Source organism: Paroedura picta, chromosome 7, assembly GCF_049243985.1.
Source record: "Paroedura picta isolate Pp20150507F chromosome 7, Ppicta_v3.0, whole genome shotgun sequence".
NCBI lineage: Eukaryota > Metazoa > Chordata > Lepidosauria > Squamata > Gekkonidae > Paroedura > Paroedura picta.
Genome location: NC_135375.1, coordinates 2,043,576 through 2,070,579, shown reverse-complemented (window position 1 = coordinate 2,070,579; position 27,004 = coordinate 2,043,576). Strand labels below are relative to the sequence as shown.

General features: G+C 46.8%; 1 long non-coding RNA gene across 3 annotated transcripts in view; it reads left to right on the top strand.

Annotated features, from left to right (window-relative positions):
* LOC143841983 (uncharacterized) overlaps positions 1 to 20,402 on the top strand; it is a 42,305-nt gene extending 21,903 nt beyond the window's left edge. For 2 of the 3 annotated variants that reach the window (XR_013232956.1, XR_013232955.1), the window contains exons 3-4: positions 9,088 to 9,318; positions 10,479 to 12,437. This is a non-coding gene — a long non-coding RNA (uncharacterized LOC143841983). Of the gene's footprint in view, positions 1 to 9,087; positions 9,319 to 10,478; positions 12,438 to 19,439 lie in introns of those variants that run through there. The other variant, XR_013232957.1, reaches the window with a different exon arrangement.
* Positions 20,403 to 27,004: the final 6,602 nt, after the last annotated feature.

Sequence of the window (27,004 nt, the reverse complement as noted above, 5' to 3'; positions counted from 1 at the left end):
ATTTGGGACCTCCTGGGTCATCTAGTCCTACCCCATGCACTATGCAGGACACTCACAACCCTCTTGCTCATCCACTGTCACCTGTCACCTGCCACCCCCTTGAGCCTTCACAGAATCAGCCTCTCCGTCAGATGGCTCTCCAGCCTCTGTATAGAAATCTCCAAAGATGGAGAACCCACCACCTCCCGAGGAAGCCTGTTCCACTGAGAAATTGCTCTAACTATCAGGAACTTCTACCGGAGGTTTAGACGGAATTTCTTTTGAATTAATTTCATCCCATTGGTTCTGGTCCGTCCCTCCGGGGCAAGAGAGATCAACTCTGCTCCATCCCCTATATCAGTGGTCCTCAACCCCTGGACCGGGGACCGGTACCAGTCCATAGATCAGTCAGTACCGGGCCACGGCTCCTCCTCATCCTCGTCTCCAGCTGCTGCCTCGGGGGCTGCCCTGCCACTCTGCCATCAGCTCACCTTTGGTGTTCTCCGGCGGCCGCCATGGCTGGAGCTCCCCCTCGGCATGTCACTGCACAGCTGCTGCTGGCAGCGCCCCCCAGTGGGCGGTGGGAAGTCAGAGGCGCTGGAGGGAAAGCAAGTGGAGCAGGGGCTCAGGCGGCAGCAGCGATGTCCCTTGGCAAAAGACTACCCCCCCCCCTCGGGCCTCAGTAAAATTGTCAAGCGTTGACCGGTCCCCGGTGATAAAGAGGTTGGGGACCACTGCTCTATATGGCACCCTTTTAAGTACGAAGATGGTTATCAAATCCCCTCTCAGTCGTCTCCTCTCCAGGCTAAACAGACCAAGCTCCCCCAACCTTTCCTCATACGTCTTGGTCTCCAAACCATTCACCATCTTCGTTGCCCTCCTCTGGACACTCCCCCCAGTTTGTCTACATCCCTGATCCTTTTTAAACATGGAGAAGTCGGGGCCTGAACTCGGGACCTTCTGCATGCCAAGCAGAGGCTCTGCCACCGAGGTGCAATCTGTCCTCGCTTGCTTTTCCTCCCTGCATCCTGTTGTCTGTCTGTAGTCTGGCTGGTTTTAGGCTGATAAAGAGGTGACTGGCATGGTTTGGGATTGCTTACCTCTCTCATTTCAACCAGAAAAATCCTATTTCACTTTTGATCTGCCTTGTGGAAATTAATTTTTTTTCACTTTCAAACAGTACAGTTCATATTTGAAAATTCGGAATTGATTTGCATTGTCTCCATCTCTCTGTACCGTGGCATTTGATGTAAAAATCTGGAATGAGAAATACTAATCTTTATTTTTATTTCTTTCTTTCTCATATAATTTATTTATCATAAAATCAATTGGGCTCCAGACTATCCAGATCAATGCTCCTGGAGAAAATGGTTGTATTGTAAGGTAGACTATATTGCCCGTTGAGATCTCATTCCTCCCAAACCTCATATTCCTCAGGCTCCACAACCAACCCGTAGCTGCTAACTTGAATTCAATAGCAGGTATATATTATAAATATTAGAAGAACGATAGCTTGGTATAGCTTGACCTTGGAAGATCATGGAAGCTAAGCAGAACCAGTACTTGGAAGCAAAACCACCAGGAAAGGCCCAGCAGAGGAAGGCAATGGCCAACCTCCTCTGCTTCTCACTTGGCTTGAAAGCCCTTTGCTGGGTCGCAATCAGTCATGGAGGGGAGACCACCAGGTAAGATTCTGCAGAGGAAGTCAATGGCCAACTACCTCTGCTTCTCATGTGCCTTGAAAGCACCTTGCTGGGATCACAGTAAGTCTAAGAGAAGCAGGGATGATTCTTGGAAGGGAGACCACCAAGGGTGACTCTGCAGAGGAAGGCTATGGACAACCACCTCTACTTCTCACTTGCCTTGAAAGCCCTTTGCTGGGGTCACCATAACGCCTCTTTGAGAGACCATCAGAGAAGACTCTTCAGAGGAAGGCAATAACCTTACATGGGTTTCCCCCCCCTCATACTATCTTCAGAGGTTATGGCAGAGCAAGATGGCAATCTGACACAGAGAGATTCCCATCTTGCCATGTCCTACCTCTGAAGATGCCAGCCACAGTTACTGGCAAATTACCAGGCCTTGGTCCCACACCCCATAAAACCCAGAACAGCCAGACTGAAATGAAACTCTGAGGCCTATCTCTAATGCGCAGAAACATTACAAAGCCCTAAAATTTGGTTTAGGTAAAGCGTTGACGGTGCTATTACTTTAAATCGCCTGATAATAATTTTTTTAAAGAGAAAAAAAATAACATTTTAGGCCCACTGTGAAGCCCAGACAAACACAACTGCCTCTTCCCACAACCTCCAGAGAGCGTCTATATTTTTGAGTTACAACAAGCAAAACAGCGACTGATATATATCGGGGTCTGTATTTATTTTAGCTACTTTTTTATGGGGCTGATAGCATGATGAGCAACATTTCTTTCTTGATAGCGAATAAAATAGGGTGGATGAAAAGTTAAATCAAAGGCAGCTGCGGTCTCGAAGGGACACCATATATCATGGAAGGTAATGCTTGCATCAGAGAAGTAGAAACTCTTCTTTTCGGGCTTTGATGGTCTCCTAAAAACCATGCGCCGTGATGTGGCATCTTCTCTAGCTAGCAAATCGGAGGAAAGTTTTCATTTTGAAGAGGGGAAGAAGCGTGAGGTTAAATATTCCAGCTGTCAGTCTGAAATGCCCAGAGCTTGGAAGCTAAGCAGGGTCATCCTCATTTAGTACTCGGATGGGAGGCCACCTAATTATTATTATTATTATTATTATTATTATTATTATTATTATTATTATTATTATTATTATTATTATTATTATTATTATTATTATTATTATTATTATTATTATTATTATTATCTTTCGATTTATTGCCCGCCACTCCCTTACGGCTCGTGGCGGGTTACAACATTTTAAGACCCCCAATAAAATCCATTAAAAACCCTCAGCAACAATTACAATATAACATTATCGGTTAGCAAGCTAACCTGGCAAGATAGGCTAATCAACCTCCCCCTCCTACTACAAGCAGGTGGAGAGGGGATACTGATGGTACTAATCCCCAATCTCAATCCCAGGTCCCGGGTCCCGAAGAAGATAAGGGTTGCTATGCAGAGGCTGGAAATTACAAAACATCTCTGAACATTTCTTGGATAGATGGATGGATGGATGGATGGATGGATGGATGGATGGATGGATGGATGGATGGATGGATGGATAGATGGATAGAGGGATAGATCTGACATAAATGATGTTTCTGTGAACTTTGACAGATTGTGGGTGGGTGGGCAGAAGGGATTGTATTGGCATTTGGTTTGCTTGGCCCTTTCTTGGATGCCCACTAAAATGCCAATTGCCACTTTGGGATCGGGAATCAAATTTCCTCCAGACCAGGAATTTGAGGAGGGAGATCATCTGGGTATATAATTGGGGTCATTGTGGGTGGGAAGGTGGTTGTATATTTCTTGCATTCTGCAGGGGGGGGTTGACTAGATGACCCTGGAGATCCCTTCCAACTCTATGATTCTATTCAGATGGGAGACCACTAGGCAAAGGAGATTAATTCTGGAGAGTCCATAAAGTTCCCAAACCAATGCTTTCCATAGCCAGAAGGAGGATCCTGCGTTCGGCAAAGTCCCGTAGCCACTTAGACCACCTTAAATTTATTAGGGATCAAAGCTTTCCCAAGCCAGATCCCATTTCCTCAGGTGTGGGAAACGAGAACAAGATGAGTGAGATGAAAAAGCTGGGCAACCAGGCTGGGCGGTGCCCAACCTAGCCGGATTTACTCCCCCCAAATATGAAAGGAAATGCCCATTTTTAAACCCATCCTTAAATTCCGCTCCCCTTATCGCTTTGAAAAATTACCGGCTGTGTAAAGCCATGAAGAGAGGTCATAGCCAAAGGTTGGCAGAACCAGCAAGGAATTGGAATAATTATCATTTCCAAAGCATCCAGTCGCATCCCGAAATAGTTCTCAAGTTCTTCTGAAGATGTATTGATCACACCTGGTAAACAAAAGCAGGGGGAAGGGAGGAGGGGGAGAGAGATTTGCATACAAGAAACGAGAGCCGTAATTGTTTTCGTTTTGTGCCAAGGAGAGGAGAAAATGTTCTTTTGCGCGAGGGGGGGAGGGAAGAGGAGGAGGAAAAGGATTGTATTTGCTTTGAACTCTCTGGAACAAAGTTCCCTTTTGTATTTAATAAAAGCCATTGCTATGGAAATGAATTAGTTTACATTTAATATGCGACAGTTCAGAGTAAGGGCTATTAACCTACTTTGCCCCCTCCTTTTAACAGAAATAAATTGCGGTTGTATTTGCATGAGTTTGGTCAACTAGATTTGATTGGAGGACAAATGGGCTGTGACAGGATGAGAAATGGATTGGTTTTGGGGGAGAAGGGAGGAACCGAGGGATGAATCGACCAAAACTCCACGCTGGCTTTCTCTTGCCGCTGATTTTCAAGCAGAATGACACTGAGAAGGGTTGGCTCTGCCTTTTGTCTTCTTCTGAGTTATGCTGAGGTCTCGCAAGACCAGGGAAGGAGCGTGCCTAGCAGAGGACACAGGAGGTCAGCAAAATGCTAGATGAGAAAACAGGAGCTAAGAAGACAGGGGTCCCCGGCCCTTTCCAGCCTGTAGGCACCTTGGGAACACTGTCGCAGGGAGAAGAAGAAGAAGAAGAAGAAGAAGAAGAAGAAGAAGAAGAAGAAGAAGAAGAAGAAGAAGAAGAGACTCGCACTCCTCTCTAACCGAAGGAGTCTCAAAGTGGCTTCCATTCACCTTCCCTTTCCCCTCCCCACAACAGACACCCTGTGAGGGAGGGGAGGCTGAAAGAGCCCTGAGATTACTGAAGAAGAAGAAGAGTTGGTTCTTATATGCCACTTTTCTCTACCCAAAGGAGTCTCAAAGTGGCTTCCAATCATATTCCGTTTCCTTTATGTGTGGTGGGCACAACTACACAATGGCTGCTGGGGGAGGTGAAGTCAACCACATGTGGCAGAGCCAGCCACGAAAGGGGAACAGAAACTCTTCAGCCATTCAGGAAGAAGCTCCATTTATTTGTTTTGTTTGTTTGGCTGGTTATTTATTACATTTATATACCACCCTCCTTTTTGGTTCAGGGCGATTCACAGGGAACATGGAACCATATGAACGATACAACATGGTTATGTAACCACATCATCAACAATAATCCCAACATCTTGAACAGGATATGATAAGAAGACCCAGCTTGGATAGGCAAGTCTACTCTGACCTTGTTAGATCTCAGAAGCTAAGCAAGGCCCACCCAAGTTGGTTTCTGGATGAGAGACCACCAAGTTCAGGAACATGACATAGAGGCAGGAAATGGCAAGTCACCTCTGAAAGTCTCTGGCCTTGGAAACCGGACAGAGTTGGCATAAATCATCTGTGTTTAGACAGATGGGGGGCTTTGTTGGAAGGGTGGTGGACCACTTTGGTTGCTAGGAGGAGATGGGAGAAACCCTACCTTTCCTCCTATGTCTTGGTCTCCAAACCCCGCACCATCTTTGTTGCCCTCCTCTGGACACGCTCCAATTTGTCTACATCCCTCTTCAACTGGGGTGCCCAAAACTGAACACAGGACTCCAAGTGAGGCCAAACCAGAACAGAGTAAAGTGGTACCATCACCTCCTGTGATCTTGACATGATACTCCATTCCTCTGAATGGCCAACAACAGGGCTCAGAGGCCAAGGGCTTCTCCTGACATTGCCTCCTGGCACCTGGATTCAGCAGTCAACATCCCCTGACTGTCAAGGTGCCCTTTAATGGTGGCATGCAGTGATAGACCTCCCCGCCATGAACTTATCTTATCCCCCTTTAAAGATGTCTACCCATGGCCATCACTATACCCTCAGATGGCAGATTCCAAATTCTAACCATTTGCTACCTAAAGTCACGTCTTCTTTTGTCCATCCCAGATTGACTGCTTCTCTCATTCCCTTGGTTGAATTCTAGTATTTGAGGAGAGGGAGGGGGAGGGAAATCCTCTTGGTCAACTCTCTCTACTCGGTTGAGCTCTGGCCAGGACAACAAAAACGTGGACAGCTGTAAAATTAACAGCTTTCCTGGCACCTGTCAATGGAGCCTGACTCTAAAGGAGATTATTTTCATGGAGAAAAGAAGCAGAAATTGACCTTCAGTTTTACCTTGTTGTTTGGGGGACAACGACTATACTTTAGAGCAGGGGCAGTCAAACTACGACCCTCCAGATGTCCATGGACTACAATTCCCATGAGCCCCTGCCAGCAAATGCTGGCAGGGGCTCATGGGAGTTGTAGTCCATGGACATCTGGAGGGCCGCAGTTGGACTACCCCTGCAGAGGAACGGGGAAAACATTTGCCCATTTATGTGCTGTCTCCATGTGCTCCCTGACTGGCTGGACTCACGGGAAGCATAGACTGAAGGAGAACCAACCGGTCCTTGAAACAGCAGCAGAAAAAGGAGCGAGAGGGATGAACCCTTGGCAGAACTGGGGAAACCACCCTAATTGGGGTAGTTCCAGGATCCATTTTGCATTTCCACTCCCACCCCCACCCCCACCATCACCACCCGCCTGTCCTGGTAGATGGAACAGGCGAAGCTTTTGTCACAGTCCAAATGTTAGCTTTCTCGATTGAATCTCTTTAATGCGGGCCTCTAAAAATCCGGCCAAACACTTGGTTTTATGCGCTGGACTACGGGAAGGCCAGGCGGCGGAACCTCTTCCAATGACTCTATGGCCGCTGATGTGTTTTTACGAGGGGAGACGCAAGCTGATTTGGAGCCTTAAGAATTTAATAAGCCCAGGCGCTTGAGAGGGCCAGGCCATGCGGAACGGCAAAACCCACACGCCTTTGGAGGTTTCTGACTTCATGGCTAACATTCACAGCCTATCTGTTTACCTCTGGTGCAGATGGCACCTTTTGGCGAGCTATAAAGCTGCATTTTTTTTTTTTTTTGCAACTCTCTCTCTCTGCCTCTCCCTCTCTCTCTCTCTCCCACCTCCTCCGGTCCATTGTAGTGAATATGAACGTGGATATAGCCATATGAGCACAGATATTGCCACCTGAGTAAATATTTGCTGAGATCAATAAAGGCTTCCGTCCCCCAACACACACGCCACCGCCCGCAAAAAGCCCTGTATTTTACGGCAGGCGCTCAAACAGAAACGATAGATTTTAACTTCCGAGGAGGTAGCCCTTTCCCGTTGCGCGGAATCGTTACAGTGAGCGTATCGCAGGTGGACAGCATGCCAGAAATCCCCTGTGCGCTCCGGGCAGCTGCTCTTGGTGCATATGGGCACCTTCAGGAGTACGTTTTATTGATGCCCACGGAAAAGGCCTCAAGACCTCATCTGGTGTGACTCCGGGCCTGAGAAGAACACGGTCATACCTGGGAATGCCAGCCTCAGGGGTGGGGTAGGGCGGGTTGGGGGACCCCGAAATTACATCTCAGCTACAGACTGCAGAATTCCATTCCCCTGGAGACAATGGCGGCCTTGGAGGGTGAAGGGTGAACTCTAGAGCGCTGTAGCCCACTGAGGTCCCTCCCCTCCCCACGGCCTGTCCCTAAATATCCAGGAGATTCTCTAACTGGAGTTGGAATCCTTATCCCCTCGTCACCATCCAGGGATTTGGAAGTCCTGTTAAGGATGGCAGCCTCCAGGGGGGACCTGGAGATCCCCCCCCAGAATGATGTCTCTAGACCTAAATTATTATTGTTGTTGTTGTTATTATTATTTAGATTTCTATACTGCCCCCCCACCCCAAAACCGGGTCAAGGTGCTGTACATCACACCATCAGTGACAAAATAATTAAAACAATAGCATAATAAGCATTTATTAAAAAAGATTCAAAACATATAACTGTATCTATAGCCAGTGTTATCATCAATTCTTATAATACTTCCCAGGGTGGTCGCTATCAATAAATCTTTCATAGCTTAAGATGTATCGGGGGGCAGGGGGGGTTGTCAGGGGGGGGGGCTTAGATGTTAAGAAAGTGCTGGCCCCAACTGAAAGCTTTTTGAAAGAGCTCCACCATACAGGGCCTGCAGAAGGGTGCCAGTTTGGACAGGGCCTTGATCCCCTCGGAAAGCTCATTCCTCCGTTGTTTGGTGTCGTGGTTAGGAGTGTGGACTTCTAATCTGGCGAGCTGGGTTTGATTCCCCGCTCCCCCACATGCAGCCAGCTGGGTGACCTTGGGCTCGCCACGGCACTGATAAAGCTGTTCTGACCGAGCAGGAATATCAGGGCTCTCTCAGCCTCACCCACCCCACAGGGTGTCTGTTGTGGGGAGAGAAATGGAAGGCAACTGTAAGCCACTTTGAGACTCCTTCAGGTAGTGAAAAGCGGCATATAAGAACCAACTCTTCTTCTTCTTCAGTAATCTCAGGGCTCTCTCAGCCTCCCCTCCCTCACAGGGTGTCTGTTGTGGGGAGAGGAAAGGGAAGGCGAATGTAAGCTGCTTTGAGCCTCCTTCAGGTAAAAAAAAAGTGGCATATAAGAACCCTTCTTCTTCAGGAATATCAGGGCTCTCTCAGCCTCACCTCCCTCACATGGTGTCTGTTGTGGGGAGACGAAAGGGAAGGCCAATATAAGCTGTTCTGAGACTCCTTCAGGTAGATAAAAGTGGCACAAGGCCAAAGAGTCCACCTTCCCAAGGATCCCTTTTCTCTGATTTCTGTAGGCTGGAGAGAGAGAGTGTCACTTTGGAGGACCTCCAGGTCCCACCTGGAGGCTTGGCATCCGTACAGTTTACCCTCCCTAAGTTCCACCTCCAAATCCCCCCAAGTCCCCCAACCTGCATTTGGCAACCCAGACTGTATTGCCGTGATGTTTGGTATAATCTTAAACTACTCTCTCCATTGCTCTTTGTCGGGGAGATGAATACCATAAATTAAATATTTGCTGTTCCCTCTATCGAATTTTCACTCTTAATGCCCCGTTCTCCATTTCAATTTCCCTTCCGTCTGTCCGTCTCTCGCAGTTCGGTGCAAATCCAATCTCGGAGCCCCCCCCCTATTTTTTTTTTTGGGGGGGGTGCCGTTTTTCTTCTTCCTCCTGCTGGATTTCTGCTCTGGAAATTAATACATTTTTCATGATCAGGTTTGCATCACTTGCTTGAAAGTGGGCACCTAAACGGCGTATAATGTACAAATGGCGTGGACGCTGCATAAAGGCAATGAATAAATCAGGAACAGAAGTTTTCGTCGATGGGCGGAATGGAACGGATCACCCAGGAAAACAAAGGAAGTTTGCGCACATCACTTAAGCAGAGTGGCTTCTTTGCGTGCGCCCTAAACCTATGGCTAACCGTCTTCATTTGATGATCTTAAGGTAATCTTGAAGTATTTGAAAGGCTGCCACTTAGAAGAGAGCAGGGAACTGTTCCCCTTAGCAGCAGGGGAGAGGACTGATAATCATAGATTCAAATAATGGCAGACAGGTACTAACTGGATGTTAGGGGGGAAATTACAGTCAGAGTAGGATGCTTTTGCAGAGGAGAGCGACGAGGATGATCTGGGGCAACCAGGCCTTCAATTAACTCTTCTCGTCAGAATGACTGTTTAAGGCAGGGGTAGTCAAACTGCGGCCCTCCAGATGTCCGTGGACTACAATTCCCATGAGCCCCTGCCAGCATTCGCTGGCAGGGGCTCATGGGAATTGTAGTCCATTGGCATCTGGAGGGCCGCAGTTTGACTGCCCCTGGTTTAAGGCCATGGTCTGCATAATGCCAAGGAAAATGTCCGAGAATAGCAAGCGTGGAACTAGGAGAGCCCCCTCCGCGCTGCTCTGTAAATCATGATGGGGAACCCCTGTCGATTTTCTCCCCAAACTGAAGACACCTGTAGGGTCCGAGCGGTTTTATGGCTTTCCCCAGTGATGGATGGTCGCATCCTGGCAAGATAAACCCTGATAAAATAATCCACTGATATTTAAGGCTCGGGAATTGGTGCTTCAAAGGCCGTCGTAAAAATGATTTTATAATTCCCTTCATTTTAGAGACTTTTAGTAATAAAAACAGATTTTGGGAGAAATGGGTATAGGATTATGAAGGCACGCCCTTCCTATACTTTTGTAATAAATTCTTGGAAGGGGAAGGTACATGTTTGGAAAAGAGCAGAGCAAGGAAACAAAGAAATGCTTCTCTTAAAAGAGAGGTGGTCTCTGATCTTGAGAACCAGGTTTTCCCGCCCCTCCACAGTCAGTCAGCCGGGCGACCTTGGGCCAGTCACAGTCCTGATGGTGATGTTCTCACAGAGTACTTCAGAGCTCTCTCTGGCCCACCTACTTCACAGGGTGGGTGTTTTGGGAGAGTACGGGAAGGCGATTGTCAGCCCCTTTGAGACTCCCTTGGGCAGAAAGAAATGGAGTATAAAAACCAACTCTTTTTCTTTTCGATCTGCTTATTGATAGCTGCCACTGCCCAAAGCTGGGATTTGTCCATCAGGTGACTTCCCTGTGGTGACTGTTAATTCTTTTTACCTCTTTTTCAGTGTACCTGGAGTACTGTGTGCAGTTCTGGAGGCCTCACTTCAAGAAGGACGTTGATAAAATTGAAAGGGTACAGAGGAGAGCGACGAGGATGATCTGGGGCCAAGGGACCAAGCCCTATGAAGATAGGTTGAGGGACTTGGGAATGTTCAGCCTGGAGAAAAGGAGGTTGAGAGGGGACATGATAGCCCTCTTTAAGTATTTGAAAGGTTGTCATTTGGAGGAGGGCAGGATGCTGTTTCTGCTGGCTGCAGAGGAGAGGACACGCAGTAATGGGTTTAAACTTCAAGTACAACGATATAGGCTAGATATCAGGAAAAAAGTTTTCACAGTCAGATTAGTTCAGCAGTGGAATAGGCTGCCTAAGGAGGTGGTGAGCTCCCCCTCACTGGCAGTCTTCAAGCAAAGGTTGGATACACACTTTTCTTGGATGCTTTAGGATGCTTAGGGCTGATCCTGCGTTGAGCAGGGGGTTGGACTAGATGGCCTCTATGGACCCTTCCAACTCTATGATTCTGTGATTCTGTACTAAAGATTGGACCGGTTATTCTGGGCTGTTGGCTCCAGCAGGTCAGGAATCGGTTCTCATGTCCAGTTGCAAATCTTCACATACTGAGGAATCAAGTGATGAGTGAGGGGATAGGTAGGCAGCCCGGTACCGAAGCCTTCACTGACCAGGGGTTGGGGGCCACTGCCCTAGAACATACAAGGAATAAACTGAGGCTTTCATACTTATGGTGATGCCCAGCTTGTGTGAATTGTGCCTGGCCTTGACCAGGGCCAGGGCCTTTCCAGTCTTGGCCTCTACCTGGGGGAATGAGCTCCTGGAAGAGCTGAGGGCCCTGATGGAGCTCACACAGTTCTGCAAGGCCTGCAAGATGGCGCTCTTCCACCAGGCATTTGGTGGAGACCTGGGCAAGGAAGATATTTTGGGTCCCTCCCCCAGATATCCTAGACATTTCTACACATCTTTTGGTCACCTGCCTTGAGGATTCGGGCCAGGTGGGACGGGGGGGGGGTCATCAAATTGGGTATGGAATTTTATGGGGGGGAGGAGTTAATTGTTATAGAATTCTGCTGCCTTTTAGTGTCACTTAATGTATTTTATGGTTTTATTGTCTGTAAACCAGCAAACCAGCTTGTTTTCCTTGGTGGTCTCCATCTGCCGGCTGGCCATGGCCTCCCTATCTTAACTCCCAAGCACTGATGAATCCAGGCGAAATTAAGTTTCTTTGGGCTTCAACCTACAGGATCGATCCAGTGCCCCCGCTTACATTTTCTTCCCAAACTTTGTGCCTTTGGATTACAGCATAGCCATACGGATAGTTTCCCCTTCTTAAAAATAAGAAGCAACTTCTCAAGACGAATGCAAAGAAAGAGGATTGAGCTGAAGCAAAGGGGGGGAAAAACAGATAAGAAGAACATCTCAAAGCCAGAAAAGCCTATCCAAGAAGGAAGGGAAAATAAATCTGTCCATCTCGGATAATCCTGCAAAATCCTGGTTTCGTCTTTCAAGCCCCAAATCCTCAGAGGTGATCCCCCTTGACCTACTAATTTAATTGAAATCAGCACCAAATTCGCCCTTTTCCTAAAAGCTAAATTGTTCATCTTTCTCTCTCTCTCTCTCTCTCTCTCTCTCTGTCTGTCTCTCTCCCTCTTTCTCTGGGGCTCTGAGTCGAACTGAATTATCTCTGATAACTTTGGGGAATCTTATCCAAATTATTTACATTTTAATTATAACTGAATGGACCTAAAAATAAATTTACCTGCTTGGCTTGAAGGCAGAGCATGCTTTTGTGTAAACGGAAGGTCTCAGAAGCTCAGTCCGCTGACTCTATTTGAGATTGGGAAATAATGAAGCGTCCCTGAAGCCCGGGAGGGTTCCTGCCAATCAGAGTCACGGATATTGTGCAAGAGGGGCCAATGAACCTGTTCCACAAGGTTAGGGAGTAGATACACCAGAGTGGTGGCTAAAAATTGCATAAAACATCAGTGCAACCTCATCATGCTTCAAGCCCCTTGTGAGGAATTCTCAGAGTATGCCTCAAAAGTTGGGAGGACAGTCAGCTCTCCTCCCGCCCCCCCCCGACCCATATTTATTAATTAAAAATACTTGGATCGCACCTTTTTGGAAAAAAAAAATCTCACTATTAAAATATAGGCCATTTATTTATTATACACGCTCTTTCTCCCACCACAGAACTGAAAGCTGTATAATATGTACTCCTCCCTTGTTTTATTTATACATTGCTTTTCTCGCCGTCATTCTCCTCCCCTCTGCTTTTTCTTCTCACAACGACCCTGCAAGGCAGGTTAGTTTGAGAGTGATAGATAGATGGGCGAAGGCTTTTACTAAGCATAAGTGAAACAATACAATACAAAAACAGAAGTGCATTCCGCCCGTTAATAAATAAAGTGAGAACAAAGCAATATATCACAATTAAAACATATATCCAGATGGAGGCACTCTTGAAAGTACTTCAGCTGTAATCTGTCCTGCAGTCTGTAGGGGGTTGGTCTAGATGACCCTGGAGACCCTCCCAACTGTATGATTCTATGATCTTCCTGGCTGCCGGAGAAAAAAATCCCAACCTATGTGAAACATAGGAATCAGTATCTGATAACAGATAGGTACGTTTGTCAGGATCGGAAGTAAGATCTGAACTGGACATTATCCTGGCATGGGATTTGTCCCTTGGTTCTGAATTCAGGGCACTCTGAGAGGGTGTGACAGGCAGAGGGTCAGGCAGTAAGCTCCGATGACAAAGCAGGGATTTAAACACAGGCCTCCGAGTTCCCCGTCCCACACTTGGTAGCTTCTCACCCAGAGAGAGACTCACACTTTTCTCTACCCAAAGGAGTCTCGAAGGGGCTTCCAATCGCCTTCCCTTTCCTCTCCCCACAACAGACACCCTGTGAGGGAGGGGAGGCTGAAAGAGCCCTGATATTACTGAAGAAGAGTTGGTTCTTCTATGCCCCTGTTTTCTACCCAAAGGAGTCTCAAAGCTTTTTGATCATTTTCTGGGATGAGCAGCAAGTATAAAAATATAATATTTGAGCCATGTGGGAAGAAAATATAAACGGCTCACCTTAGATCTGCCAATTTTCACAGCAGTTGGTAAAAAAGAATAGCACTGGGGGGTGGGAGGGGACAGCTTCACCCAAGTCAAAAGGCACTCACAACATAACCAGCATCTTAAACCATTAAGGGCGTTAGAGGTCAATGCTAGAGCTCTGGATGGCATGTAGAAACACACTCAGGTTCATCCCAGACAGGTGTTACATTCTCCCTGTCGCATGTTCTCATTAACACCTGGGCCATGGCATTTTGGGCCAGTTGTGTTTGGCGAGAGCCCTTCAAAGGTGACCCCATGTTGAGTGAGTTACAGTAGTCTAACCTCAAAGTGAGCCCGGCGTGTCGGGCCTTTTGGTCAACGCTCTGAAGGATCTTCTTTGAAGAACGAGAGAGAGAGAGAGCAAAGAAAGAGTTCGAAGACGCTCCGGACGCATTGGGTATTTCAAAAAGAAATGTGATTGAAGAGACATCTAAGAGTCCGCTGGCTTTTTCTCTTTTGCGGCTTACAAGCTCCGGCCGCTTGATTTGTTGTGGTTACCAGAGAAGGGAGGAGAAGGGGGCCCGGATTCCACTGCTCCTCAGAGATTGATCGGAACCTGTGCTGAATACATTGTAGGGATGCGCACCCTAAAATAATTCACAGTGCTTCTCAGAATTGGCCCAAACTGATTCTCCCAAATCCCAGGTTTGGAGAAGGAATTCGGATTTGATTGATTTGCTTTTGGCCAAATTGATTCGGCTCCATTATAACCTATGGAGCTGTTACTATCAATGGAAAATGAGGAGGGCAGGATGCTGTTTCTGTTGGCTGCAGAGGAGAGGACACGCAATAATGGGTTTAAACTACAAGTACAACGATATAGGCTAGATATCAGGAAAAGAATTTTCACAGTCAGAGTAGTTCAGCAGTGGAATAGGCTGCCCAAGGAGGTGGTGAGCTCCCCCTCACTGGCAGTCTTCAAGCAAAGGTTGGAGACACACTTTTCTTGGATGCTTTAGGATGCTTAGGGCTGATCCTGCATTGAGCAGGGGGTTGGACTAGATGGCCTGTCTGGCCCCTTCCAACTCTATGATTCTATGATTCTATGATTCTATGAAATGCTGCCCTCTTGTCTCATTTAGTGGTCGTGTTATTGTGTAAGAGTGTGTGTGTGGGGGAGAGTTTGTGGTAGAAGAACCAAGTGTGAAACAGCAGTTGGAGCCTCTCCTCAAAAGACCACCCATGTTTCAAAAAGATGGGACCAGGAGGCCCAATTCAAAGAGGGTGCCCACATCTGACCTCCATTGTTTCCTCCGGTGGGAAAAAAAGGATGAGATCAGAGAATCCCAGTGTGGCCTCTGCCTTTGGGCTCGCAGGAAGCCAGGACAAAAGGCAGGAATAACCAGCCAGAAAGAGAGTGGAAAGATAAGTTTGTTTTCTTCCTCTTTCCCACATCACAATTTGGATACAGCTGATTCAACCACATTAGACGAGAGGGATTGACAATTTAGCTCAGAGGCATCCGAAAAGTACCCGAATCAGCGTTCATTCAGGTCCTTTCGGGTCTATCCTGCCCAAATCGCCCATCCTCTCAATTCAATTGTTTGGAGGGTATAAAAATCAGCTCTGGTGGGCTCCGGGGCACTCCCAATCTTGGTGCAAATTCTGGGGATGAAGAACGGAGCTCACCCAGGGTTGCCATTTTCCAGGTGGTGGCTGGAGATCTCATGGAATGACAGGTGTCCCAGTTCTCTCAGAGCTCTCTCAGCCCCACTTCACTCACAAGGAGCCTGTTGTGGGGAGAGAAAGAGAACAGGGGTGGTAAGGCATGTCAAAACTCCTTAGGGTAGAAAAAAGAGTGGTATAAAAGAACTAGCTCTTCTCCTTGATTTATATCCCGCTCCACACCTGGAGTGAGTGAGTATCCTGCATAGTGCAGGGGGTTGGACTAGATGACCCAGGAGGACCCTTCCAACTCTATGATTCTATGATTTAATGTATCCCAGGGTGGCTATCAACAGGTTTGATTACAATAAAGATAGTAAACTATAGACTTCTAGCAGGTGATAGAAAACAGATTCCCATCCTCCTAGCCCTGATATGGGGACACCCAGTTACCTGATAATCTGCTATGATACAACATGCAGTGGCTGCATTGTATTCAGCCATAGGCTTGGTGGAAGAGCTCCTGGAGTTTGGACAGGGCCAAGATCTCAATAGGGAGCTCATTCCACAAAGCTGGGGCCAGGACAGAAAAGGCCCTGGCCCTGGTTGAGGCCAGCCACTCCTCCATGGATCACCAACCTGTTGGCTGAGCGTAAAGCTTGTTGGGGACAGACTCAGATAAGCAGTCCTTTAGATGCAATGGGCCCAGATCACAGATGGCCTTAAAGGTTAATACCAGCACTTTCAACCTGAACTGGAATTCAACTGGTAGCCAATGCAGTTGCCGGAGGAGCGGTGTTATATAGGTCCTCCAAGATAACTGGGTGAGGACCCGAGCAGCCGCATCTTGGAGAGATTTCTTGGAGAGCCAGCTTGGTGTCTTGGTTAACAGCGGTGGCCTCTAATCTGGCAAGATGGGTTTGATGCCCCACTCCTCCACATGCAGCCAGCTGGGCGACCTTGGGCTCATCACAGTCCTGACAGTGCTGTTCTCATGGAGGAGTAATATCAGGGCTCCCTCAGCCTCACCTCCCTCACAGGGTGTGTCTGCTGTGGGGAGAGGAAGAGGAGGCAATTGTAGGCCACTGTAAGACTCCTTCGCATAGAGACAATCAAGGTATAAAAACTAACTCTTCTTCTTTTCAGAGGGAGGCCCAAAATATGATTCCCCGATCCTTTATAAGCCCAAGGAAGAGCAAGTAATGTAACCAGTGACATGGTATACCACGGGTGGCATTTAGCCCTGTAGTAATTAAACAATGAGCCTCTTGTGGCACAGAGTGGTAAGGCAGCAGACATGCAGTCTGAAAGCTCTGCCCATGAGGCTGGGAGTTCAATCCCAGCAGCCGGCTCAAGGTTGACTCAGCCTTCCATCCTTCCGAGGTCAGTCAAATGAGTACCCAGCTTGCTTGCTGGGGGGTAAACGGTAATGACTGGGGAAGGCACTGGCAAACCACCCCGTATTGAGTCTGCCATGAAAACGCTGGAGGGCGTCACCCCAAGGGTCAGACATGACTCGGTGCTTGCACAGCGGATACCTTTACCTTTTAATTAAACAATGCAGAGAGACGGACGGCAGTGGGAGGAATCCACGTCTGCTGGAATGGTGGTGGTGGTGGGGGGGGGGAGACGTTTTGTTTAAGGAAACAGCAGCAGAAACAGTTCTAATAAATAACCCGGCCAAGTTGACTTAAGCACTTCCAATGCCAGTGTCTGTGATAAGCAATGGAAACATTAATACCCAATGCTTCACCACGGACGGGGACGGTGGCGTTGCGGATGATGTATGGCGCCTCCGTGGCCGGTACCGTGGCAGGCTTTCAAAGTGATGCTCATAATCATTATCGTTTTGGGTAACAGCGGAGGGAAGGCAAGAGAGAGAGAGAGAGAGAATGTTTTCTTATCAGCGGAAAAAGGAACAAGAGCTGATGAACTGTTGACTTTCGGGACTTTCACCAAAAATGAACACACAAGAAGCTGGCTTATACCAAATCAGTCCCTCGGTCTATCAAGGTTGGTATTGCCTACTCTGACAGGCAGCTGTTCTCTAAAGGTCTGGAAGAAGTTTCTGACAGTGAGAGTGGTTTCTCAGTGGAACAGGCTTCCTCGGGAGGTGGTGGGTTCTCCATCTTTGGAGATTTTTAAAGAGAGTCTGGAGAGCCATCTGACGGAAAGGCTGATTCTGTGAAGGCTCAAGGGGGTGGCAGGTGACAGTGGATGAGCGAGAGGGTTGTGAGTGTCCTGCAAAGTGCAGGGGGTTGGACTAGATGACCCAGGAGGTCCCTTACCACTCTCTGATTCTATGATACTAGGGTTATAAATACCTTGCTTTTCACTACACAAAGTGGTCTCAAAACAACTTGTAATTATCTTCCCTTCCTCTCCCCACTCAACCTGTGCAGTAGGGGAGGCTGAGAGAACTCTGACAGAACTCCTCTGTTAGAATAGCTCTAAGAGGACTGTGACGAGCCCTAGGTCACCTGGCTCAATCATACCCCACCCAATGATACCGGCTCCCCAGATTAGAGGCCACCGTTCTTACCCATGACACCACACTGGCTCCGGGAGTTATCCAGGATCATGCCCAGGGCCTTGACTGTGGTCAAACATATCCATTTGGCCCCATCAAGAGCCAGAAGTCACACTCTGTCTCGCGTTCCGCCTGCTGACCCAGCCAGAGGATCTCCATCTTAGCTAGACTGAACTCCAACCCACTGTGTTTGAGTCAGATATTTCATAGAATCATGGAAGGGACCTCCTGGGTCATCTAGTCCAACCCCCTGCACTATACAGGACACCCACAACCCTATTGCTCACCCACTGTCACCTGTCACCCCCTTGAGCTTTCACAGAATTAGCCTCTCCATCAGATGGCTATCCAGCCTCTGCTTAAAAGTCTCCAAAGATGGAGAACCCACCACTTCCCGAGGAAGCCTGTTCCACTGAGGAACCTCTATAACTGTCAGGAACTTCTTCCGGAAGTTTGGCCAAAGAGTCTGGACTTGTGGACTATAGCTGTCCATCGATAGGAAGAGCTGGGTGTCATCAGCATACTGAAGACACCTCAGCCTGAAATGCCAGACTACCTGGGCAAGGGGGCGACATGGAGACGTTACCTAGCATTGACTCACTCATTGTGAACTCTTGCACCAATGGTGATTGGCAGAAGGTGAGCTGAAAATGAAGATTGTCACCACTGAAGGATCAGAGCTGGGTGGTCACTATGGGGCTGGCTGAGCCCCTGATCCATGAGGGTTGTGTCTGTAGACTTGCTGAGGACCGAGCTTGAGGTCCGAATCAGGATCCCAGCTTACAATGTATTTGACCAATGCACGGCTAGATCCCATCTTCTGGATCCCATCAGTTTAAACCAAAACTGACCCAAAGCACACACTGGCAGGAAGATCCATTGATTGTGTATATAATTTGGGGTTTTCAGGGTTGGGTGGGTATTAGTTTTGGATGCTTTAGGATGCTTAGGGCTAATCCTGCGTTGAGCAGGGGGTTGGACTAGATGGCCTGTGTGGCCCCTTCCCACTCTATGATTCTATGATTCTGTTCTATGATTCTAGTTCAGTTTTGCCTCTTGTGTCACCATGCTGGGGTCACAATGGAGAGCTGACTGACCTCCCAGTGTCCTGGTTTCTCCCATACCCATGGATCTAACAACATGTCTGTTTGATCTTTTCCTCCCGTAGCCCCCCAGAAGCTCCCCAAGAGATGGGGCAGATTGCTTCAGAAGCCCTAAAACAAAGGGAAATAAACTAATTCCGGTTTAACAAAACAAAGTGCTTTTTATCCGATAGTTGTTGCTCATATTCCCCAGCTGTAATGAAATGCAATTATAAATTTTAACAGAACAGATGTATTATATGGAAGTGCCTTTAAAAAAAAATTATTAGGAACAGCTTTTGAATTAGTGGTAATAAAGTGATACCTGCAGCTTCTACCTCTCTTTTGCAAAGGGAAGGGGGATGTTAAATGACTTTTCCTTTTGATTTGTTTTTCATGGGCACACGTCAAACTTCTTGAGGAGCTGTTAAAAGGGCCATCTTTCCCCCCTGCCTTTGCTGGCCCTACCTTTAAAAGCAGTTTAAAGATCTCACTTAATCCATGTGCCAGAAAAAAGACCTCTGTTAACAGGGGAGAGATGAAATGCATGACTGCTTTTTTTGGTCTCTGTCTATACTCATTTAGATTCTTTTAATGGTCTTCATTCTCTGCTTTTTTACTGTTGTGTAGATTGGTCGGTGTGGTCTTCTCAGTTTGTACCACCCATGCGTACGACGGATGATCAAAGCATGTCAGAAAATGTGTGTGTTTCTCTGCAACAATTCAGCATGAGGGAACCAAAACTGGCACATGGGCATGGACTGCGGGTTCAACGGACTCCGGGGAGAAGCGACATCTCAAAAGCCCAAATTTGAGGTTGAAAATGCAAGGATGAGCAATTCGAAATTATCCCTACGATCGATGGGCTTCCGACATGCCTGTCATCGGACTTTCTCCCTGGATGTCGGCGTTCTGAATTACCTGGCATTGCTTTGGAAATGCAGCTGATGAATTAAGAAACCTCTGCTGCCTCCTTAGGAAAAGGAAATCTAAATGTTGAGCAGCAAGCCCGGGTTGCATGCTTGGCCTTTTGTGCCACATGCTCACAAATAATAAAACACTGCCAAAAAGAAACACTGATATTTTATATATCCCCATCTGTTCCTGGTCACACTTTAATGTATTGGTTATCTCACACAGAGCCCTTCCCGGCCTTAGACCTTCATATCTGCAAAAAAATGCCTTTCTTCCTCTGCTCCCCCCCCCCCCCCCACCAGCTTAGCTCATCTCCACTGGGCGGTCTGTAAGTGCCATCCTGCAAATCAGGAAAACCTATAAAGGCCTCCCTCTTTCCTGGCTTATTCAAGGCTTTGGGTGTTGTTGTTGTTTTTTTGGGGGGTGGAATTTGGCAAGTACCATCACTTCTGCTATGAAAGACTTAAAACTGTTGTTTTGTTGTTTACTGGTTGAGCTAATTAGTATAGGGCTTCTTAGGTATCGAGGAGTTTCCTACCAGGAATTTTAGGATTCACTATGGCTGGTCAATGTCCCCCCCCGCCCCGCCCCCTCAAATGCCCCCTTCCATGACTGACAATCTGACCTCCCCAAGGATTTCTCAGTGTTATTGTTCTATTAAAATACTGTTCTGGTTGACATGTTATGATATGTTAAGATTGTTATTTGGCGTATTGTTATAATGTTCTATGCAACTATTTTACAACGTCATATGTAAACCGCCCAGAGCCATATAGAAGGGTGGTATAAAAGTCCAATGAATGAATGAATGAATGAATTAATTAATGAGTACTTAATTCCTGGGTAGGAACGAAGGAGAGAAGATGGTCCTTCAGCTATCACAGTCCCAAGCCACGTAGGACTACCTTGAATGGGGCTCAGGAGTAGAACAGTAGGTACTCATTGTAATTTCAAGGCATACATACCCTTGAACACTCCTGTAAGATGGAGCTCTTCCGCCAAGCAGATGTTATAAGGGAATGGCAGTATAAAAGTTTAAAAAATAAAATAAAAAATAAAAAATAAAAAATAAAAAATAAAAAATAAAAAATAAAAAATAAAAAATAAAAAATAAAAAATAAAAAATAAAAAATAAAAAATAAAAAATAAAAAATAAAAAATAAAAAATAAAAAATAAAAAATATAAAATAAAATAAAATAAAATAAAATAAAATAAAATAAAATAAAATAAAATAAAATAAAATAAAATAAAATAAAATAAAATAAAATAAATGTAGTACTAAGTACAGCACATGTAGGGAGGGAGTATACTGAATATATATAGTTTTGCAAACCTGCCCTGACATGGATGGCTCAGATTTTAAGATCCTGGAAGCTAAGGAGGGATGGTCCCGGATACTCCTCGGATGGGAGATCACCAAGGAAATCCAGTGTTGCTATGCAGAAGTCGGTAAAGGTAAACCACCTCTGTTAGCCTCTTACCTTGAAAATCTTACAGGGGAACCATCTGTCAACTGCAAACACACGGGACTTTCCACCACCACCACAATCCTATTGCGTAGGGATTTGAGTTGTTTGGTGCTAAACAAAACAGACTGGACAACTGCCTCATCTGATCCACACAACGGTCAGCTCAGCTGCTGAAAGTGTTTGGTGTGGAACAAGCAGCATTCCTAGCACTGACTGTGCATCTGCCATTGAAAGGCTCGAAGAATGAGCTAAACTGAATAAAATGAAGTTCAAAAGGGACAAATGTAAAGTTCTGCATTTAGGTAAAAGTAAAGGTATCCCCTGTACAAGCACTGGGTCATGTCTGACCCTTGGGGTGACACCCTCTAGTGTTTCCATGGCAGACTCAATATGGGGTGAAAAACCAAATACACCAATATAAGATGGGGGAGATTTGTCTTGGCAGTAGCATGTGGGAAAAGGATCTAGGAGTCTTAGTAGACCATACATTGAACATGAGTGTGACTCGGTGGCTAAAAAGGCAACTGGGATTTGGGGCTGTATCAAATGGAGTATCGTATCCAGATCATGGGAGGTGATGGTACCGCTTTACTCTGCTCTGGTTCGGCCTCACTTGGAGTCCTGTGTTCAGCTTTGGGCACCCCAGTTGAAGAGGGATGTAGACAAACTGGAGCGTGTCCAGAGGAGGGCAACAAAGATGGTGAGGCGTTTGGAGACCAAGACATATGAAGAAAGGTTGGGGGAGCTTGGTCTCTTTAGCCTGGAGAGGAGATGACTGAGAGGGGATCTGATAACCATCTTCAAGTATTTAAAAGGGTGCCATATAGAGGATGGAGCAGAATTGTTCTTTCTTGCTCCAGAGGGACAGACCAGAACGAATGGGATGAAATTAATTCAAAAGAAATTCCATCTAAACATCCGGAAGAAGTTCCTGACAGTTAGACCGGTTCCTCAGTGGAACAGGCTTCCTCGGGAGGTGGTGGGTTCTCCATCTTTGGAGATTTTTAAACAGAGGCTGGAGAGCCATCTGATGGAGAGGCTGATTCTGTGAAGGCTCAAGCGGGTGGCAGGTGACAGTGGATGAGCGAGGGGGTTGTGAGTGTCCTGCATAGTGGAGGGACTTGGACTAGATGACCCAGGAAGTCCCTTCCAAATCTATGATTCTATGATTCTAGGCAGTGGTGGATGTGAAAGACCTCTGTCTGAGTCCATGGACAGCTGCTGCCAGCCTGAGCAGACAATCCAGGGGGTTGGACTAGATGAGCCAAGAGGTCCCTTCCCACTCTATGATTCTAAGATTCCATGATGCTATCATAGGTATAAGCAGTAGCACTGCAGTGGTGGTTACACAATGCAGTGGAAGCAGCCTCACATTTCCGTACCTACGCTCACTGTCCAGTTGAGTTTCATCCACCAAGCTGGAGTCGCTTCTAAATTGGCTGCCGGTCAGTCGGCGCAGTGGCTCTCTTTTGCCCCTAGAAAATCCGGCTGGCTCTTGCTAATTGCTGTCCAAAATAGAACGCCTCACCGGAGGTGACCAGATGACTAATGAGACCGCCAAAGTTGGCCTACATCCCCCCCCCACCCCCCATCAAAACTACCTGCAGAGCCCAGGCTGGTGCTGGCTTCTTGGGAAGAGGGGGAAAACAAGCAGGGCATGATGTAAACTCCCGTGTCGAATTTACGGGGTTACAAGGATTTGCTTTTAAGCCAGGCCTGTTAGGGGTCTTTGCAGTCAAGGCAGCGACGTTCCCGGAGGAATTATTAGCTTGCATGACCATCCGCCAACCTTTCACTTGATTGACTCGGGATCCTGGGCCTTAGAGCAAGAAAGCCGCATTTCTCTTCTCCTGATTTCCCCTTACCATTACGGGGTTGAGGGCACCGGGCCTTCTGCAGAGCCTGCTTGCCTAATAATAGATGGTTCTGTGTACAGGCTAGCAGGATCCAATTATTCACTGCAATCTCCGTGGGGGCAAGAGGCGCGGGGGGGGGGAGAGCGAGACGGAATCGCGGGTGAGAGAAAGGGGAGGAAGGGAAAGTTGCCGCCTTCATTACAGCCTGGCCTTAAGAAAATGTGCCCGTCAATCCATCAGGCAGGAATTTTTGTTCTCTAATATTAATGTTTAAGGCGATGCTCTTCTGGCGTATTGATTCTCCATAGGCGGGAGGAGGCCGGCTGGAAAGGCAACAATTTTCAGAATGCCGTTTCCGTCTCCTGCTCCTCTAACGGCAGGAAATGGCTTTCCTCCCCTCCCCTCCTGCCTGTGCGGGGTTTTGTGATGTGAGCACACATCTGGGCAAAGACAAGAGGTAGGCCAAAAGGAGACGGAAACAGGCCCCCTGAAAAACTGATGCTAGTCCACAGGCAGGTTCTGGGGATACCCTAGAATTCCAGCTCGTTTCCAGACTTAAGAGATCCGTTTCCCCAGTAGAAAATGATTCCTTTTGAGGGTGGCCTCCATAGCATTATATTTCACTGTGGTCCTTCTTCTCCCAACTGCCACCCATTCCCAACTCCTCCTTCTACATCTCCTGGTATTGCCCAACCCCACGGCTGACGTCCCTACCCCTTCTCTCTGGAACTCCAACGAACGTGAATTCCATTGAATGGCCAAAATAAACAATGAGGGACAGCTGTTTACTATCTCACCCCTCAACACACACATACACACAAAGCCTTAAATAAATTAATTAAAAAAAAACCTTCAACCCGATGGGAACTCTAGAACTGTGGAGGAGGAGGAGGAAGAGGAAGAATTGTCCCATTGTATACGGCACTGGTCAGACCACACCTGGAGTACTGTGTGCAGTTCTGGAGGCCTCACTTCAAGAAGGACGTCGATAAAATTGAAAGGGTACAGAGGAGAGCGACGAAGATGATCTGGGGCCAAGGGACCAAGCCCTATGAAAATAGGTTGAGGGACTTGGGAATGTTCAGCCTGGAGAAAAGGAGGTTGAGAGGGGACATGATAGCCCTCTGTAAGTATTTGAAAGGTTGTCACTTGGAGGAGGGCAGGATGCTGTTTCTGTTGGCTGCAGAGGAGAGGACACGCAGTAATGGGTTTAAACTTCAACTACAACGATATAGGCTAGATAAATTATGAAGGGAAAAGCATAACAACACATATTTAGAATGTAAAGGAAACTTATTTTTTAAATTTTTTTGCATCCAATTATGAATTTAAATGGACTCCGGGGAATGGTAGAGGACAGGAAGGCCTGGAGGATCATTGTCCATGGGGTCGCGATGGGACGGACATGACCTCGTACATAACAACAAATGAATGTTTATCCAGAAACATTTACCTCAGTCACATGACCATCACGCATGGTAGAAGGAGCCAATAGGATCGCAGCATCTTCAACACTTTCCCCTAAAGATGCTCCTGGACTCTGATTGTATTGTGCGACTTCAGCCCAACACGGATACTCATTTGAAACTTCTCCTCATAGTAATTACACATTCAACTAATTCCTTTATGGGTTACATACCATCTGCAGAACATTTTATATCAATTTTCTCTGAACTAGATAGATAGATACATTTATTTCGGTCAACGACCAGTACAATATCAATTAGAATCTTAGAATCATAGAGTTGGAAGGGGCCATACAGGCCATCTAGTCCAACCCCCTGCTCAACGCAGGATTAGCCCTAAGCATTCTAAAGCATCCAAGATTTTCTCTTAAGGATTGAAATCTTGTCAGTTGTACATTTTTACCCCACTACTGTTCCCGAACTGTGGGCATTCCTGACCCATGTCACTTCCAAAATGTTAAATGTCACTTCCAAAGTTAAATGTTTTACATTATTTTGTGAACTGACACAAGCCAGCTTGCTGGGAGTAGTGGTCTATAAATCCAGTGTGTGAGTGTGTGCTCTTGGGTCAAATGAGGAATGGATCTCCCACACACTGTGCTGGCCAGGATAAAATGGCTGCCTTCAAAAGGGTTTTCAAGATTCGAACATAGAATCAAAGAATCATAGAGTTGGAAGGGGCCATACAGGCCATCTAGTCCAACCCCCTTCTCAACGCAGGATTAGCCCTAAGCATCCTAAAGCATCCAACAAAAACAAAAACAGTGCATTGCAATTCTTCTGAGACTGAGCTGAGTTTCCTGTTATCAATGCCGTAAGAATATAGAGAAATTAACACAGTAGCCTTACAGCCGAGCTGGCTTTGGAGAAAGTTCTAAGAATCAGTCTAGTGAAATGATACAGTCATTATCTCCCTGTCTCGTCAGTCTAGGTGCAGAACATGTAATAAGGAAAGCTGGACTAAATTTAGAAGACGGCATAGTGAAAATCGGTGGGAAGAACATTAGCAGCTTGAGATATGCAGGTTGCTGGCAGAAAGACCTGGAACGACAATTGTTGAAGGTGAAAACGGAAAATGCCAAAGCAAGATTATAGCCGAACACCAAAAGAGACAAACGCAATGAGTACAGGGGAATGACAACACTTGAAGGCTGAAAATACAGAAATGTCAATTGTTCGAGATCTTCTATTCCTGGACTCCATCATCGATCAAAAGGCAGCAGTGGATCAGCTGCCTTAGCCTCACCTGCCCAGTTAATTAAGTAAGAATATTTAAATGTTATACAGATCAGTTTAATTAAATACACTAGTTAAAACCCAAAGCGTCTGCCTCGTGTCTTCTTTGAATGGGTGCCTTCACTAACCCCTTATAAGTTTTGTCTGTTCCATCAATTCACATTTGGCTTATGGTGACCCGGTGGGGTTTTCAAGGAAAGAGATGTTTGGAGTTAGTTGGCCATTGCCCGCCATGATATTCTTTGGAGGTCTCCCATCCAAATACTAGGAGAGCCAGTTTGGTGTAGTTGTTAGGAGTGTAGACTTCTAATCTGGCATGTCGGGTTCGATTCTGCGCTCCCCCACATGCAACCAGCTGGGTGACCTTGGGCTCGCCACGGCACTGATAAAACTGTTCTGATATCAGAGCTCTCTCAGCCTCACCCACCCCACAGGGTGTCTGTTGTGGGGAGAGGAACGGGAAGGCGACTGTAAGCCGCTTTGAGCCTCCTTCGGGTAGGGAAAAGCAGCATATAAGAACCAACTCTTCTTCTCTTCTTCTTCTAGGCATTAGGCAGGGGCATGAACTGGAAAAAGGGGATTCATGTTGGTTCATTATAGGTGGCCAAACCACAGAAGTGACCACAAGCCAAACTCCCTGCAGACTCAGTAGATTTTCCTGTTCCGCACAGGAAAATCCAGCTGCCAAAGCACATTGAAAGTGCATTATCCTATGTGTGCAGAATAGGCCCTAGTTGAGAAAGCCTGGTTCAGAGGGACTCACAGTCACTCTAAACCCCTGCTTTCTATTTCCCATGAAACCCACAAAAAACAACTGAGTGTGCAGGGAGTTTGGCTTGTGGTCACTTCTGTGATTTGGCCACCTGGTTTTCATGAAACCCTTGGTGCTTCTTGACGATCATAGGAGGGTTTTCTGAATGTGTGGGAGTTAATTCATTTTTAATATATTTTTAAAATATATGGACTAGAGATGACCCATGAGGTCCCTTCCACTCCCTCGCTCCCCAAATGGCTAATGATAGGCCTGGAGGGAGAAGGGAGAGGAGGGGCCCAGATGGGCATGTACACAGCTATGCTTCCCAACCGTATTCAGCATGACCATGTCATTTTTAGGGTTCCTCAAGGCCTAAAGAGCCTCTTGTGGCGCAGAGTGAGCCTCTTGTGGCGCAGAGTGGTAAGGCAGCCGTCTGACAGCTTTGCCCATAAGGCTGGGAGTTCAATCCCAGCAGCCGGCTCAAGGTTGACTCAGCCT